Genomic DNA, 19122 nt, shown 5'->3' with positions numbered 1-19122 from the left:
TTTAACACATACACACTCTAATGCCACTACTCTAAGAGAATTCTTCGCAACGGCCGCCGTATTTGCCGTATTTTGATGGAAATATTCGTTATTCATTTATGATTTTTAGTACATGTTAGCAAAAGTAAAGACGAGTATGTGATTTTATTAAAGCAACGTCAAAATGACCTTCTAAGATATCTAGCAGAATATCGTACAATTTAGGTTATCACATAAGGTATATCTTATTCATAAGCATTCAAATAGACCTTTGTCACTATTATTGTAAACACTGATTGTATTGCAAATACGAAACACCAAGGCTAAATAAGCGAGCCATATACATAAAAACTCCATTGGAACTTCCGATAAGAATCAATTTCAACACAGGTTAAAAGGAAACCTTTATTCCTATAATATATGCAAATATAACAAAGACTGTATATAAATGTAGGAATTTGATTAGTGACGATTATTTGATAAAAATCAGTACAAAAACTACATTAGAGTACCCAACTGCATGTCAAGATATTCAACAAAAAACTGGGCCACCAACTTTACAATTCAAAAAACAGATCTATTTTAAAATTCCATAAACTATTTACTCTACGTTGTATACGGTGCTGCCAACCGTATTTTAAGATCCTTCGCTTTGGGAATATTTTGTGAAATAAATCTTTGCATAATGGTTTATTCAGTGTTATGAAAAGAAACATGGATAATAATATCCTTATTTCTTTTGTTCAATTGTTGGTAATTTTTTATTGTTATTTGTAATGGTTTAAACATATCTTTCTTGCCATTATTTTTGTTATAATATTACTTTTTACGTAGATTATCTTGTATATCTAAACGTGACAACACAAATACTATTGCGACTCACTTCTTAAGTTTTTAGTCTATGGAGGGACGGTTGGATTCGAAATTTAAATTTCAAATATGGAACGATGTCGTCATAGATAAAGCAAGAGCGTTATTGTCGTTGAACAAACTTATCGATACGTGAGGCAAAGTTCGAAGATTCAAGTTTGAATGGTTTACAGTGAATTATGTTTCTTTGTAAGTAGATATTGGATATTAAAATGTGACGTTCAATTGAGTAAACCTGTGAATAGTTTATATTGAAGTTATTGAAACGTCTGTCATCATTTATAGAAATACTGATATATTTTTCTTTTATTTAGTTGGATGGAACCTAAAAGCAAAGCTCAATACACGGAGTACTGCGCTTCGAGTTGAATTAAAATATTTGTATAGACTAGTGTTGGTGTAAATGACATAGATTTTAACATCTTGAATGACTAACTTGGTAACCACAATTATAACATTAATGTAAGTCAACCATTGAATCATCCGTGCCCTCGTTTAATACAAGAACTTGTACACTTTCGCTTCCTTTACTGCTTGATGTATGATCTGTGACAGATTATTGAAGATTTGAACTGATCAAGGCAACCATATAGATTGATTTTCACATTACAAATTGGTTTGATCAAAGACTTTGATTATTACGGACGTAGGCAGTTTGATTATAAATATTAAAACAATGAACGCGTTTAGTATTTTAACTATCGGGCGTTTCTTAAGATCGCGTAACACTCTTTATCTAAATTGTAGTGACTATGAAGGAAGTTTTCTCAACAGCAAAAACAATTTTGTCAACACAATCGCATGTCAAATCGATTCAGTCCTCAGACGCAGTTTTCGACAGCATATCTGAATAATGGATAGTATTACAAATTGTAATGTGTTTTTTTATACACGCTCTGTGACTAGGTTCAGATTATTTTGTATCAATAATATAATATTATAGACCACGGAAGACTTGAAAGTTTTTTAGCTAAATAATAACAGAGAATTGGGATACAGCATGAAAAAACGTAAAATAGACAATTTGAAAACATTATGTAAATCTGCAGATTATTTCACAGATAAGTATTGCCAATATTGGACAATTTTTTTTGTTCACCGATGATAATAAAGAACTAATTTTGTAAACTCTAACGGTTGTATGTTAGAATCTCACTTTGCAATACCTATTCGCACTTGGTCACTTTTTTGAGCATTGCAACTCGAAACAGACCTTTTTAAAGCCTTTAATGGAAACTGGCTGCGTGTTATAGCTTTTAAAAAAGGAAAAAGTAGTGAGTTTTGAAATTGGAACACTGCTAAAAGGATTTTTCCGACGTGTACAGCGCATAGATTTTTTCATTGTTAATTTAAAATCGTCATATTTGTTTAAATATGGAACACTCTTATTTACTGTCGTTATGATTTTTTTAAAATATGATATCACTACTGGCCAGCTACATATATTAGCCACGAATATAAACATCCTTTACGAACCAAAAACAAAAATTTAAAACTGAAACAACGGGCTTATTTTCCTCTTTGTCAAGTGACCACTTGTGGAATTTCGGAATAGTTGACGTCACAAAGTACGCGTTATTTTAAATTGTAAATATATGAAAATGCGGCGTGTTTCGCCGGTTACGTTTACCTTTGCTCAAATCAGATTCAAATTGCATTCAGCCCGATGCGGACGGTGCTTAACGCCCCAATGCTCTGGAGGTTAAAACGCTGTATTTTAATTGCAATCACAAAGACAGTATCAGTTCGTAGATGGGGTAATGGCGAGAGATGCGGTAATGATCACTATTGACTGTCACATCTCAAGTTGTACGACTTCACCTTTTATACAGCATAGTCGGATAGCTTTATTTATTAGTGTGTAGACGACTAGATTATCTTACTATTGACGTGTTATACCTATAGCGGTTAACAATCTTTAAGAGTATAGGCATCATTAAAAAGGGGAATCTTTAAAAACTCGTAAATGGGCCGGAACAGAAAATTCAGTAAAGAAATCAATCGGCTCCTTCCAAATGTAACGACAATTTTATCGATGTTTTTTACACAAATCGATAATCGTGAACCTAAACAAATAAATTGAACGTCCGGCCGATACAGTTTGGTAGAAAAAAATATATATTTCAAATTTAGAACGGGAAGCGACGGTATCGATAGGAAGGGCTGACCCCGGCCGATAGCGCCCGCTTACAATTAGCTCTGTTGATATCAGAACGCTGTGCCTCCAACTAAATGAAGTCGGGTAAACTCGGCTACCTTCGTGTGGTGTCGAGCGACGGTAGAAGGACTGTAGTTGGGTAGCTTGACTGATGAAAAAATGTGCAAATGACCAAAATAATTATAACAGTCAAGCTAAATCTAGTTATGTTACCAAAAGTGTTTTTTTCAAAAATGTTAAGTCATACTCATCGTATGTCTTCAAAAATGCATCAGACATTTTTATAAAAATAAAAGACTAAAATCTTCAATTTCCAATAACAGAAGGTCCAATAATGTTTGATATGTACCCGTCAGATTGGAGACATGATACCATCTGCAATGTCCGCATGCAGTGGACAGGCTGTTGAGATTTTGATCCCAATAAAATTCTTAATATTGACAGACAGGCAATGCAGTTTTAACCAATGGGTCTAGAACCTAAAATGTCAGTGCAACTACTGGACATAATCAGACTTAAGATCTCACGTCTCAGGATGGCGAGCGCAGTAGCATACCAAACAATACTTTGTAGTTTAAGGTGTTGGATGGTGTTTCTACTGTTTATGGGCGGTAGTATCGCTTACCATCAAGCGAACGGCAAGCTCGTCTCATCATTCAAAGTAATAAAAAAAGTTGCACATGCGACTCCGAGAAGGTATATGCTTTTTATCTCGAAAATTATATAGCGGTACTTTTATATTCGAAAAACGTTTGTAAGCGGGCGAAACCGCGTGCAAAAGTTGTACACTATATATTTAGAATAAACTAAGACCAAGTAATGATTTCGATCACATTTTTTGTAAAATTATTCTAAAATCAACAAAAGCTCACCAATTTATTCCGAATGTAGAAGTGCAATTGACATACCCACATCTCACTTGATTGATATTTCCCATAATATGTTAGTGTGCAAGCCCCCACATTATAAGAGAAGTCATGTTATTTAATAATGAAAAACTCACATCAATTGTATCTTCAATAATTAACGAATCCACAAACAGTTCACATCCCATGTCGCAAAAACCTCTAACTTCAAACACATGACCGAACTGCATCTCGCTAAAAATCCGCATCAAACTAATGTTACAGAAGTCTATTAACTAAATACTCTCAATTCCTCGCCGTCATGAACAAAACACACAAGATCCCGATAACGGGAACAGATTCCCGGTTATTTAAGTCCCGGCGGCCGTCCGGGACAGCGACTTATCTCGCTCAGATAAAAACGACTAGCACAGTATCAATTTGTACGTTTGTACGTCATTGGACGTGTAGGGTGGGGAGCGTGTTATAGCAATGCGGGAATAATTGGGGATATGACATTACGGGACGAGCCAGTCACCCGTCTGATGCAATATGTCTATCTTCAAAAGCAAATGAAATTAAATATATATTTACCAAGGAACATTTTGCCCAAGCTTTAATAGTTAACAGTGATTTCAACATTAGGCTAAGGTGGTCCTATGTGAGTCATGAATGTACATTAATATGGTATTTTGTTTAAATGTTTAACGAAATTATTAACGATTTACAGTAAATAAAATAAATAAATAATATCAGCCCTGTATTATATACTGTCCTACTGTTGGGCACGGGCTTCTACTACTGAGAGGGATTAGGCCTACAGTACAGATTAAGGATTACAGTAAATATTATGTTTAAATATATTGCGAGATATGACAATATTCTTCCAGTCTAGTTTTACCACTTTTAAATCCTCGAAGTTAGACTGTAGTGTATTTATGTACTCAATCCTTCAAAACATTCTTTAGAAGTAAGGTCCCACACCATACAACGCTAAGGAAAGTAGATGCGATGCCAATTAAAGGAATAAACGGTAATTTTGTATTGTTACGTTACAATTGCTAGGCCATTAATCGTGGTAAGCTTACGAAATGGAATAACAAATCTACCTCACATGGGTTTACTAGTGTTCTTGCTCAACCTCATGTGGACAAAATGATTACAACTCTACCCGTAGATCAGGCAACTGGGATACAAGCGGAAACCACCATTTAACTTGTTAAACGGGATTTTAATCATCTAAGTCCGGCATCACGGGCAAGATATTGTACCCAGAAAGATCCATTATTGTAATGGCGGTCACTAAAGAGACTATTGACAAAGAATCATCAAATCAGTAACAAAACTTGTGAGTGAAAGAGACCACGTTATATAGGGCCATTTTGACATTGCGTTACTAAAGTAAACCACATACTTGTCTTCACCTTTGCTGACATTGGGCCAAAAATTAAAGTAACGAATATTTTCACCAAAATTCCTGATTTTAGTTTTCTGATTTTTTTATCATTTTGTAGTTTAATGCGAATATGGCGTGTGGGTGAGTATATTCCTGACTGAAAGTATGATGTTGCTGCGACGAATTTTCTTAGAGTAGTAATAGTGGCATTAGGGCACGTAAAATTAAAATGTCTTTTTATTAATATTTATTATGTTCGAAATAAACTTTTTTATTTTACATCTATGGATCAAATAACTTATTATTAAGTATTATTTCCAAGTACGTGGTTTCATTTAGTAATGTCAAAATGACCTTGTATAAAAGCAAAGCTGATCATCTTTCAAATATTCACTGCCAGTTATTGTATCATGTATGATATTAAGTGCTGAGCACTTTCCATGTACATGGCGACCGAATTGTGACGTCAACCATCAACGTAATAAAAGAACGTGGCACACAGAATTGGGGTCAATTGGTACGAGTGCGACTCGTTAGACGCCACTACAGATATTCGGGAATGTGACTTTGTTTCAGCATATCAATAACATGAGCGAGACGAGTATAATTCGGGCTGATGGATTACAATGCTAAAGACTTTGTTAATAAAGCTTAATACAGATTGTAGACTTTAAAATTGGCATTCGCTTCTTTAGTAGTATTGGGTTTTTCTGCTCAGTATCAGCCGGGAGTTTAGAATTGTGAAATTGAAATTTACCAGATATGGCGATAGTCTCAACCCCTATCACATCATGTGGCATATGACAAGAAGGAGGTACGCTTGGACTTCCGCCTCCACCTTCAGAGACAAGGCGTGAGTGTTTGGCTGCTTGGAAGTAGCAGCGTCTGTAGATAGTACACCAGGCGGTTCGGTTATAACCAACTTAAGGATCAATTAGACGAAGTATTCTCGTTTTGCACGTGCGTCTAGAAAGGATATAAAAATTTGCCCTGTCTAAAGAAACGCGGGGCTATTCTTGGTTGCGTTAATAGGCGAGATTCGCTCCGAGAAACTTGCCATATCAAACTAGCCGCAAGGAAATTTCTCTGTCCAATTGAGGTTTTACATTGAAGTACTATGACGGTGAGAAAGAAAAGTTTTGGTTTGAGTTCAATTAGATTAACAATGGCCTAATCTGTCTCCGTCTTCCCAAACCTTAATCCTCTTTCTACCTTTCCTTTCCTCTTTGCCTACCGTTTTGTGAAGAGTTAAACCCACATATCTTGTATAAAATTTGTCTTTCTTCTTTATACCTTTTTTTGTAAACAGGCTGACATATCTGGCAATTGTCTAGATCATATTGGACATAAGGTCAGCAAGTTCGTCCAGCAGTCCCTGTACCCGGATAAAACGAATGCTAGGCAACAAAGGAAAGAAGAAGTTAATTCCGATATAACAATTGCCCATTTATTCTGAACACGGAGTTACGCCACGATTATTATTTACAAATCTTAATTAAGAAAAAATATAGCGGTAGGAGGAAAAATATTATACGTAATTATTGTTTGTATTTTTATGAATCGCCCCATGGTAACTGCCTAGCAAAAGGAACATCAGATCATTGAAATACTGTGTACTACATACATACATTATGGGTTTCGTACTGTCCAGTTCCACTAACTTTCCTGTCCTAACATCTAAGTTATTCTGCAAGATACCACTAACGAGATTTCGGAATTCTTAGTTAAATCCACACTAGCGCTTTATGGTGAGATTTTCGGTGAAAAGAACTACACTCACCCACAAGTGAGATTAAATATGTCATGATAATTGGTATACGTTGACAAAGATTTTGATAGTCCTAGTGTTTTACACAATCTTACTCGAGACATCAGTAGTCACTTCACTTCACCCTGTTTTTACAGAACATGCTTGCAACATATACTAGGTAAATAACGACCCAGAAGTATCCTTGCATATGAAAGACATACCTCCTATTTTATTGATTCTACACGATGTGATCTGGCCTTTATTTGTCATTTAAAATCTAAAGGACAGTGTATTTATCTCAAAAGATAGATAGTCCTAAAGAAATTTCCGTGAAGTATCAAATCCTTGCTCATAAAACTGGTTCAAGAAGTATTTCTTCTTACTTTGGATGTTAATGGCAGTTCTAGACTGCCTTCCTGTGGGATCTGTAGGGACTACAGTCCTGTAGCGTGTATAACTACAAAAAACCGGTAACTAACAATACAAAATCACGACTCCAAACACAATACTAATATAAACCCCCCGCCCCACTTACAAAGAATAAGACCACCCTTCAAAATGCCAACTAAAATGTTATATTGAAATCGCAAGCTGGACTGAAACGCATTGTGTTCTAACTAAAGGGGATACAGGAATGTGGGAATGTATTTTGCAATATTATGGACTGTATTGTTTAACATGGCGTAGCTCAGTGAAGAGGGGTGATCGGTTCGATTCCTGGATAGGGCTGTGATTTTTATTAATCTCGTTATTTCGACCTAGTTTCATAGATGTGAAGTCTGTTTAAGCATCAGCAAACACAGCTAAAATAGGTGTTCAGATCAGTTAAGTCGAGAGAACGTAATTTAAGAGTTTACATAAATACATTACTTTCAGGGTATTACATTTACTGGTCAGGATCAGGGCATTCCTGATGATAAGTCAATGAACAGTTACAAACACTGTAGTCTGTTCAGAAAGAGAACCGTCGTGGCCGAAAAGTAAACTTTCGATTTTTACATAGCAACACATCCCCGCCATTTGGTAAATGTTAAACTCATTGTCATGTCGTAGTGCTTTGTTATAAATGATCTTGCGTGTTGTTTTTAGGGATTTTTGTATAGAAATATACTAGAATAAAACAAGAGAGGTAATTAAGCACAGTAGCGACCTCAAATCCCACGACGGTTCTTCTTCTGTACAGACTATATCAGAGTCAAAGCACTGCGGCACACAAGTTCCACACTGGCTCATAGCAGACCCAAAATAGTATCTTAAAGTCCAGCAATTCCACCAGCTTCATTAAAACTTTTATCATGAAATGTAAAATTACCATAATGATTTCTCGTTTACGCGAATGTTAGACATTGTAATAACTATTTTGCGATTTTTTTAATTTGAATTATTTTTTTCTCCCGACGTTTCGAAGACTGCAGCCTTTGTGGTCACGGGGGGGACTAAGGCGTTGGTCATCCGAAAAGTCAGTTATAATATCTACCTACATTACATAATTTTATATTTTTTTTAAATTTTATCAGTTGACGGTCCGATCTTCTCAGAATGAAACATCATAAATTACGTACCCACTTAAGAATTTTAACATCTTAGACTTATGAGAACGGCTAACCGTCCCAGATGGCGCGGTCACACATGTGACGTCATCATTGCCCGCAATGCCAGTCGTACCATTAGTTATGAACTACGAGGCAGAATAGTGTTGATGTTTGTGCCTCATAAAGCCAATCTTATTTTAACAAGAAATTTACAAAAAGTTTGTTTACTCACTGAATAGTTTGGCAGATTAAAAAAAAATTAAATAGCCTGGGAATTCTGAAATAGTATTTGAAAAAGGAAAATCTCCTCGTATTATTTCTTCAAATTTAAACTTTCGAAACATAAGATTAGCATCTACCACGTGGAAAAATATTAATATCGTACAGTTTTAGGTATATTCTGACCTTTTTGCGTGTTACAATAAAGTACTTCTATTTAAAACCACAAAGAAAGTGCGTATATAAAAAAATGGAGACGCCACTCGAGGGATAAGTCGCACGAATCTATTTCGGTGTCGCTAACCGTTAAGCCGAAGCGAGTGGTGCTCGAATTCGGTCAACTGATGAGTGCGGATTGGCGCCTTTGTGCCTTTCGATATTTGGCGATTTTTCTGCATCTATTGTGCGATAGTATGCAATTTTGCGTTTAGTTCAATGGAGGCAAGGTGTATATTTATTTGCGATGTGATCTTATGACAAAATATAATCTATCCAAAAAATGCGACGCGGCGCCTCGATTATCTTTGATTATTATCTTTAAAACACAAATGTTAGCAAAATATGTAATATCGAACAGTAACTTGTATAGTAAATACACAAAAAAAGTCCATAGCGAGCTACAACCGACTTCTAGTTATTTAAAAACACAATATACTCAAACAATTTACTTCAATGGGTTTAACTCATTTTATTTGAATACAGTAAACGCTAAACAACATCTACAGTCGTACAGAAGTGTCAAATTGAATAGAGCACCAATATTTCAATGTTCAGACAAACACTCAGTTTATTTGAGCCCGAGCATTAGCTTTTCCAATCATCGAATTATCTAGATTCGCTCGTATACTTCGTTGCGAAATCATGTTACGGCTCTGAGTGCAACACGGACTTGTTTTGACATCTAAATAGACTTAAATTGTAATTATTAACTTTCGTTTTAGGATATTAACAAGTTAACCCGGGTATTTCTGAGGCGTTAGTAGAATAGTTTATATTCTTCGTAATTTTATGACAGGTTATAGTAAACAAATTATAATGACGGGAAATTCATATTATTTTTTCGAAACCATAATCAAAGTAACAAAAGACTTAACTGCTCGCCTCTAAAATACTTATTATATTATCTGTATACTCAACTATTAACAATGAAAAAATGTATTACAATTCACAGAATTAATATTTACCGAATATCAGTTTCCAAGAACATCCCTATTTGTAGCGTAGACAACAGACTTCTTTATTATATCAAATTATTTGGAAGTCAGACTAAACTCTAAGGTTAAATAACAAAACTAAAGAGTTATTTAAACGCGCCGATTACAAGAATAACTCCAAATAGGTTTATCCATTACGAAGCGACTTTAAATCCTTTAGACTACTTTTTACTTCGGGAAGAATTTACTTCTGGGATCCGCGAGCAAAATGTATTCACCCAATCATTATCAGCCCTAGGCAGTATGTTACCATGTGTGCAAAGATTTCCCTATACTTGAAAGAGTTCGCACTACTTCCTTCGGCCTTTTCATTAATGATATTTGAGCATCGACTAGCGTCGCCATTCGGAGTGACATGCACTCCGTGACAGCGCAGTGTTATCGGCTCGTTATCAGTGCGTTATCGCCCGAAGGCCAGCTGTTATCAACACATCCCTGCGTATCACACATTTCATGTATTTATTCAAATACTATTTGGTGTTAAAGTTTCGGATATTTATCCCAATTTATAACTCAGTGAAGTAATATTTTAGTTGACTGCGTTATACATTTACTGGTAGGTCTCTCATAAGTGAGTCCGCCTGGGTAGGTACCACCGCAATGTCTATGTCTGCCGCCAAGCAGCAGTGTGTAGTCGCTGTTGTGTTCCGGTTTGAAGAACATTGTAGCCAGTGTAACTAGGTTGGTAATATTTTTACGACCAAATGTAACGTTCGCTTTCACCAGTGTCCATTTATTTTTCACAATATCATTTTTTTTAATAAAACCCTATGTCCTTCCGACGTGGGAACTGACTACAAACTATTTATAATACTGACATTGAAAGCCAAAGTATGAGGTTTACTCCGCACACCAAAATACCTTCACCTCATAAACATTGTTAACTCACGATTGTCAACACGCGCTGATTTGATCACTGCCCATAAAAATAAGTTTAAAAAGCTCTTACGTTTAAGAAGTCATCAAAAGCTTCGCAACTCCTTATCACTAAGAAGTAATGCAAGCAACTCTTAGCAACTAACCTATTTGCAGTTCACATGACTACAAAGCTCTGGCATCTTAGTCCATGAGAAGCATGAATATACAGTTTTAATGAGATGATATGCGTACTACAGAGTAGAGGTCAAGTAATACGTGTTGAGTTTGATTAAAATTATCGCCATAATTAAATTAGGATATGTTTATAAAACTTATACACTTATAGTGAATGGCGAGACGAACTCTGAACGCGCATGTGCGTAAATAGGAACAAATGAAATTGAATTATAAAGGCATGATTGCACTGCATAGTAAAAGTCTAGGACTAAATGTCCTTTACGTACACTGGTGCTTGGCTAAAGTAGACAAAACTGTAGTTGCAAAAGACATAAATAGTTCAGACGCCGATCTGCATCTTGAAATACGAGCTCCAAAATGATTTAAAAGTGAGCTGTCGAAACTAGTGGAAATAAAGGAATATGCCAGACGTGGCACATGGCGGGTGCCAGGTGGGGGAATGGCAATAGTGGGACGTTCAATGCCAGAGTTGACATGGAGTGTACCCACCCAGTGCGGCCGTATTGATCCCCAGTCCGCGCCGCTGACGCAAGACATGAGAGCGCGCGACAGCGTTGCACGGGTACTTGGCTCACTCTAATAATAATATGAAAATGAAATTACTGTAAAGGGCAATTTTGAATTGCTTTTGATTCAGACTTAGACAATATATTCTAGAGCCGCGCTTTGCATCGTTCCTTTCCGTCAAGGTATAAGTGTTGTAGTGTGCGTAACAGAAGTGTTTAAGATTTATTCATGATTGCGTTTATTACGACACAAAACGATAAAGTGTGTGTGTTGTAGTATATAGCAGTTATATTGAAAATAACATCATTTTTGTTCGCAACAGTAAGCGTATGGATATCCTTTCAAAATGGTCTAATGATACTGACGATGCTTTATGAGTTTCAGATTTAAGACTAGTATTAAACAGAAAATTTAATGGGAATTTTAAGACTGTTATGACTCAGTGCCGCAGCGCAGCGAATGCCATACAAAATAATTGGCATAATTTGGCGATCAACGGGAGACAGCGACACTCGTATGTTAATAAGAACAGCGTAAAGAATTGCATTTGGAATATAATGTCCTTAATCAAGTCAATAGTCACAGTAGCCCTCATAAGTGTGTCGCATTCCAGGTTCAGTCTGTGTATATCTTGTTGCAAATAGGCCGGCATATTTATGTCTATTGGTAAGGGATCATCTCCTCATTCGACATTATATTTGCCGAGCCCTTAAGTCTAGTGAAGTTGCCGTAGCAAGACGAAAAACTGCAGCACATACTGTGTTGCAAGTTTCCGGACTTTATGGGAAGGGCTGACGTTTATAACATAAGCGACTTTATCAGCACCCATCGATACTCCCTACCTTTAAGCATGTTGCAAAAAGATGATCGGTACCTTCAGACTAGTATGCCTATGACGTCAACTCACTCTATGTTAGGTATATAAGTGTATAGAATAAAACTTACCAACAGCAATTGTCATCCATTCAAATCTGGAATCAAAAAAAAGAAAACATTAGTACCTGATCAAAAAGTTGAAGTAATGTTGATAAAAAGAATAAAACATAACTGCGTCTATGACGCTTATGATTACGACTTAGAAGCCTGCGGATTTGTATCTAAGAGGTAGGCAGATGTGTTAATAATATGGCAGAATCATCCCATAGCGAGATGAAAGAGGCTATAACGTAGGATTCTTCTGACTTCCACTAACAACATTTCGTTCGCAATTACTACAAAAAAGGAGATCACAAACTGTATTCTACTTAGCATTGAGAACCGTCGTCGAACCGGCTCATTCTGGTACACATACAATTTATGTGATATTCAAATTATTATACAATTATTATAATTCCAAAACGCCAAATCTCGCCTCTTAGTCCACTAGGGTGTGGTAATAGGTCTATACATTAGGCACTTAATGGCGGCTGATTAATTAAAAAACAAGTGACGACGCGGCGCGGCCCACTGCCGAATCCCACGGAGGGATTGTGGGACTTGAGTAGTATTCCCTATGCGAGAAACATTGTGGATACGATTATTTTAGAAGTTTTGAATGGCGAGCACTGTTATGTATATTCAAAGGTACTTTGGCAGTGTACCAGGTTAATACTATAGTACTATAAGGGGTATTATAAATCAGTCGTGTGCAATATTGATAAGACTGCCTCGGTGGCGTAGTTGTACTGCATGCGCGGTACCACAGCGCTCTGAGGTCCTGGGTTCGAATCCCGGGTCGGGCAAAGTGATATTTGGGTTTTTCTGCACAGCATCAGCTGAGTCTGGAATTTGTGCCCGATGGCGATAGGCTCGCCCCCTATCACATCATGGGACGGAACACGCTTGGCGAATAGTATGTGCCCTGGTTGCGCCTCTGCATACCCCTTCGGAGATAAATGCGTGATGTGTGTGTATGTGCAATATTATCACATTGAGTTGTGCATATCCTTCAGCCGCGTATAAACACTCCTATCAAATGTGACGGATTTATCCTCAACGTATGTGTAATATAGATTCTCCTTACAACTTGGTTAGACTGTTTCTGAGGTAAAAAGTAACAAACAGCACTTAGGGATAATGTACCTTCTTATTCGTGAATTTTCAGAATCGGCTCATCAATTTTTTGTAGTACTTACATACAAAAAGGTATTTATCCTTACATATTATAAAGTCCCCCGTCGCGTCTGAACGCGATACTGAAAAACTACCGAACAGATTTTGATGAAATTACTTATAGAGATAGTTTGAGACTTTACGAAGGACATAGGCTACTTTTATTCCGGGAAAATATATAGCGAGACTTAACCGGAAAAATATTTTAGCGGCAGCAATCGCCAGCCAAAGCTGGTATGCAAAAGCGAGCAAAAGCGCATGTTGTTGTTGCCTGTTTTTAGAATTACAATTAGTCTATGTTTCTTTTGGTTTAGTTATTTGTATGTAATATAGTAAATTCTGTTGGTAATCCCTAATAAATAAAATAAAATAAAAAAAGTAAATCGGTATCCTACGATATTATAGAATAGTTATTTTTTTATAGTTATGATTCTGCAATAGTAACCACGCTAAGCACTGGTGGCGAAAAGCAAACCAGCTGAGTGGTAATAATATTTGGACCCATTGAACGTCGAGGTCCGCACAATGCGCACCGGATGCTGATCGCATCTGCCCCGCACGCCGCGACGTGACGACGAATACGGGAGCCATAGGTTACGAGCATTGGGTACAAACTCGGGAAAATAGATAACCTCCTCCTTTTTTGAAGTCGGTTAATAAAAGACACAAAAAGGGTTATAAAGGAAAGAATATTTAAGATAAATAACAGAATATTGAAAGGAATAGATAGAGAGTTGCCCGTTAATTGTGTCAAGACAAATAACTTTAAATTCCTACTGCATGGAACTGCACAACGCTTATTATACTGAATATAGAGGTTATGTTTCTCTATTTCGACATTGCTGATTGTTGGCAGAAATATATTATCCGATATATTTTTTTATCATTAAACAAACACATTTTTAATTAATTCATTGTTCAGCGCTAATTAAATACACAAGGAGCTCAATTTCCTACATTGTACTGCGGGTTTTCTCATTACGTTAAGGGAAAATGATAAGGAAATAACTTATTTAATTTCGGAATGTAAGATAACAATAATTCACAAAATGCCTATAAAAATAATAAATAATTGTCATACTTGGAAATATGTTTGGTATATATCAGCCCTGTACTATATACTGTAACATTGATGAGCACGGGCCTCCTCAACTACTAAGAGTGATTAGGCCTTAGTCCACCTCGCTGACTTAGTGCGGATTGGTATACTTCACATACCAAATTCCTGTAGAAAACTTCTGAGGCATGCAGGTTTCCTCAAGATGTTTTACTTCATCATTAAAGCAAGCGATAATTCACAAAGATGTTTGGTACTTATGTTACATAAAGGAACGTGACTAAGAAATTAAGAATTGAAAGTCTGACAATTAATAGCTACCTAACAATAACAAGATTTCTAACCAAATAAGTAACAATATTTCTATAGGCAGCAGTCAATTTATTTACTTCTATCTCTACTATTGTAAAACGGCAACGGAAAATCCGTGCACAGCCCGACCAATACGCACCCGACAAAAACGTTGGAACAAAAACAAATCCACGGGCACAGGGGCCATCTGGGACGCACGTGGTTCCCATTTTGGACAATACAGCCCTGGGAACGATGCGGGCGGCACAATGGCCGGGGAGCCGGGGGAAGTCGGGAATTTGCTAATTTGTGCTTAGAGCGGGCAGATGTGGCGCGTATATTGATTTTAAAACCGGGGTCCAGCTGCATGCTTTATTGAGACGGTTTGGTATTTCGATTTTACTGCATTTTTTGTGCTATTTTAAAATACACTTACAGTTAATATTGAATTTTTAGGTACGCGGCAATAAAACCGCGAACTATCGAGTCGCAGACGGTTAATCCCGTTTTTATTATAGTTGATATGAAATAATATAGGAAAATATTATAATTAATTAACAAGTATTTATAAAATACGAAAAAACTGTTATTTTTTAAATCCACACCGTTCTGCATACTGTAAGTTCCTACGACAAAATTTCATTGTCACCACAAATGTTTTAACACTTTTAGAAGAAACGCGACCTTTTATGAAAACTGTCCTGGTTGGGCACATCTTATTCAGTAGGTTAGTGGTTATAATATTATATTAATATTATAATAATATTATCAGCCCTGTATTATATATGGTCCCACTGCTGGGCACGGGCCTCCTCTAACTGAGAGGGATTAGTCCTTAGTCCATCACGCTGGCCAAATGCGGATTGGTAGACTTCACACCCTCGAAATTCCTATAGAGAACTTCTCAGATGCAGATTTCCTCAAGATGTTTTCCTTCACCGTTAAAGCAAGCAATACATACATAATTTTAGGAAAAGTCAGAGGTATGTGCCATTGGGATTTGAACCTGCGGACGTTCTCGGCAGTCCGTTTCACACCCAACTAGGCTATGCTTAGGTTAGTGGTTGGTCCCGGTAACTTGCCCGGCAACATCGCGGGTGGGCGTAACAAGTGACATCACCACGGGTCATATTACGGTGGTCAAGCGCCACGCTTCCCAGAATTGGACTAGTCAGCCTTTTCATATGTACTGTGATTGTAAACAATGTTGGTACCTAAGTTTCATACTCAGTTGTACCTAGTAAGTAGTGGATTGATTAAGGTGCCAAGTGTAGCTATACTGCGGAGCTATGCGCTGTTTACTGTGATAGGTCTCACGTATGAGAGTCCGCCTGGTTAGGACTACGGCAGTGTCATAGACACTGCCGTAGAAATAGTTTCTACCACCGAAAAGTAGTTTGTAGTCACTGTTGTGTTCCAGTTGAAGGACATTATAGCCAGTGTAACTACTGGACATAATAAGACTTAACATCACATGTCTCATGATGTCGAGCATATGATATACCAAACAATACTTTGTAAATCAAGGTGTTAAACGGCAAGCTCGTCTTGTCATTGAAAGCAATATAAGAGCTGTAATATCTTTCACATGAAATACTGTGCTTGTCTACAAAAATAGACAGAGTGGCAGGACTGTTCCATACATGATGGCGATTACTCGTGTCTTTGTCCACATATTTCTCCAAAATATCAGTTTTAATTAAGTCTGTGTTCCTACAGTGCAGCTTTCCATTATTAAATGTTTTTTCGAAATCAGACATATATTTCCCGAGATAAACAGTCACAAACATTACCTCTACACTGTACGAGTATAGATAAGTATATTATTTACTATAGATTGCGTCGCCGACGATACATTGCCCCCATTATTTTTATGTACATTATTGCTTCATATGACTGATAAATAACGCTTTCTTATACTTTGAAGTGAAAAATCTGATTTAGGAGTCGTAGTATAGATTAGTGAGGTAATCTTGAAGGTCTATCCGCAGTGTGCTTCCATAGGCTCAAGAAGAATGGAGTCGTATGTATTACATACTAGGTGACCTAGGCAGTAGGCAAGAGTCAACATTAGGAAAAGTCATCTAATGATAATTAATAGCACAAAAAATGTACAAACTTTCGTGTAAAAGGAATATTGCTAGAAAGTTATTTTAGCCAAGGAAAGGCGACAAAGCTGTTGTTTAAAACGGTTTTCTTGACCGTGGTACTCCGGTCAAGCCGTCCATCTATACTAATACAGCCCAGTATGCCTTTTATTGCCTTAGTAAGCAAAGGAGCAAGCGAACCGCCTGGTGGTAACCATTCGCCCATGGACAGCAATGACAGAGGTTCAGCCACGCCGATGCCTACCTACTACATTGGCTTTAATAGCCCAATGAAAATAAGCTGTGGTTTGTGGCAAACTTTATCACAAGTCAAGGCTAAACGGAGCTACAGTTTCCGCAGTAGTTAAATTTTATGCGCAGTACGATATTTCGATCTGAGTGCCGGATGTTTCTCTCGACAGGATTGCAATGTATGATAGGGGCTTGTTTTCGCTTTACGGGGCCGTCCGGTCATGATTCTGGCTATGTGGAATACGATGATCTCTTTTTGGTGGCATTTTAAATAATATTAGCTCTGTTATACTGTCTCATTGATGGACACGGGCCTCTACTGAAAGGGATTAGGTCTTAGTCCACCACGTTGGCCTAGTGCGGATTGATAGACTTCATATACCCTCAAATTTCCTATAGAGAACTTCTCAGGTATGTGGGTTATCTCACGATGTTTTCTGTCACCGTTAAAGCAAGTATAATTCACAAAGACTACACATAATTTTATAAATGTCAGAAGTGTGTGCCATTGGGTTTTGAACCTGCAGACATTCGTCTCGGCAGTCTGTTCCACAACCAATTAGGCTATCGCCGGTTGAGTATATTATCATCAGAACGCAACATACTTAAATATATTATAGGGTTCCTCGACACATAACTTATAAATCATGGTCTGAGATTGTTAATGCCGTCGGCACGAATGAGTTAAAGTTTAGACTGGAATTGCGGCATCTTCTAAATCATTTAAGGCCAGCTGAGCTTGTAGACCTTAAATTGGACCACGTGCTCTTACTACAACCATCTCCGGTAACAAACCAAATAGGTACGTATCAAACTTGCAAATAACTTCATACTCAAATGCTATGTACACGCAACATGCATTGATTAGCGGATGGACTTTGAACTATATTACAATACACATTATATCGCGGTATAAAGTGAAGTTCCCGAGGGATTCGCCTCAACGGGGGAGTCCGGCCACTTTAATTGGCACAATGCTTCCGTGTTCGATGAAATGACGTGATTCATTAAACTAAATATAAAGTGCGCATTAACGAGTTCAAGAGCAAATTATAAATTTAACTCACCGTACATTTTCCTTCTATTTCATAATTGATATACACCACGAAATTATAACACACCGCCATTTTTTTTTTCGCAAAACGTGCGTTGGTTTTGAACGTGCAAAAAATTAAAAATAAACATCTCGTCAATGATCCTTGACACGAGTGTGTTTTACGCGTTCTATATTTGAATTCACGGCTTTATTTCTGTTGATATTTTCGCAAAAATGCGACGCGCTTACCCCACGACGGTTCGAACTGAACTGAAGTAACAGATATAATTTGAATGGAGTAGTGAATGACTATTTGAAATAGTTGAAGGGACGAATCGTGCGTGCCATGATTGTAGCGATACAGCGCTTTCATTCGATCTCAGCAGCGCTGCAGACATGAAGGAACCTTGAAGTATATTTTGTATTTTTATCACCCAAAATTATGAAATCATTCGAATAATATGTAATAAGTTTCTTCATCAAAGATTTAGTAAGATAGGCATTATTTTAGTAATCGTCAACACTTTAGAATTTAAATATAATTTTATAATGTTTTTCAAAATCTAGAGATGAAAGCTTGAAACGGATTTTAAATAAAAAAAGGCGGATAAACTTGGAGTGCTGTGGGTATTATACGCCAAGCCTACACATTTTTATCATGAATGCACAGATTTTCTATTTTTATTTAAATGCTGTTTACTGCGGAAAAGAGAAAATTATATTTTAAAAAATTAAAACATTTTTAATAACTAAAATGCGATGAGCGCTTAAGCGGCTTTAAT

The 19122-nt window shown here is 36.9% G+C and overlaps 1 long non-coding RNA gene across 1 annotated transcript in view; it reads right to left on the bottom strand.

The window, feature by feature from the left end:
• Nucleotides 1-18610, bottom strand: part of LOC115444526 — a 33255-nt gene extending 14645 nt beyond the window's left edge. The window contains exons 1-2 of the long non-coding RNA XR_003938737.1: nt 18372-18610; nt 12472-12497 (exon numbers count right to left, since the gene is read on the bottom strand). This is a non-coding gene — a long non-coding RNA (uncharacterized LOC115444526). The remainder of the gene's footprint in view (nt 1-12471; nt 12498-18371) is intronic.
• Between the last annotated feature and the right edge of the window lie 512 nt (nt 18611-19122).

Source organism: Manduca sexta, chromosome 18 (genome assembly GCF_014839805.1).
Source record: "Manduca sexta isolate Smith_Timp_Sample1 chromosome 18, JHU_Msex_v1.0, whole genome shotgun sequence".
In the NCBI taxonomy this organism is placed as follows: Eukaryota; Metazoa; Arthropoda; class Insecta; order Lepidoptera; family Sphingidae; genus Manduca; species Manduca sexta.
Note: the sequence above shows the minus strand (reverse complement) of the source record. Positions and strands in the feature narration are given on the sequence as shown.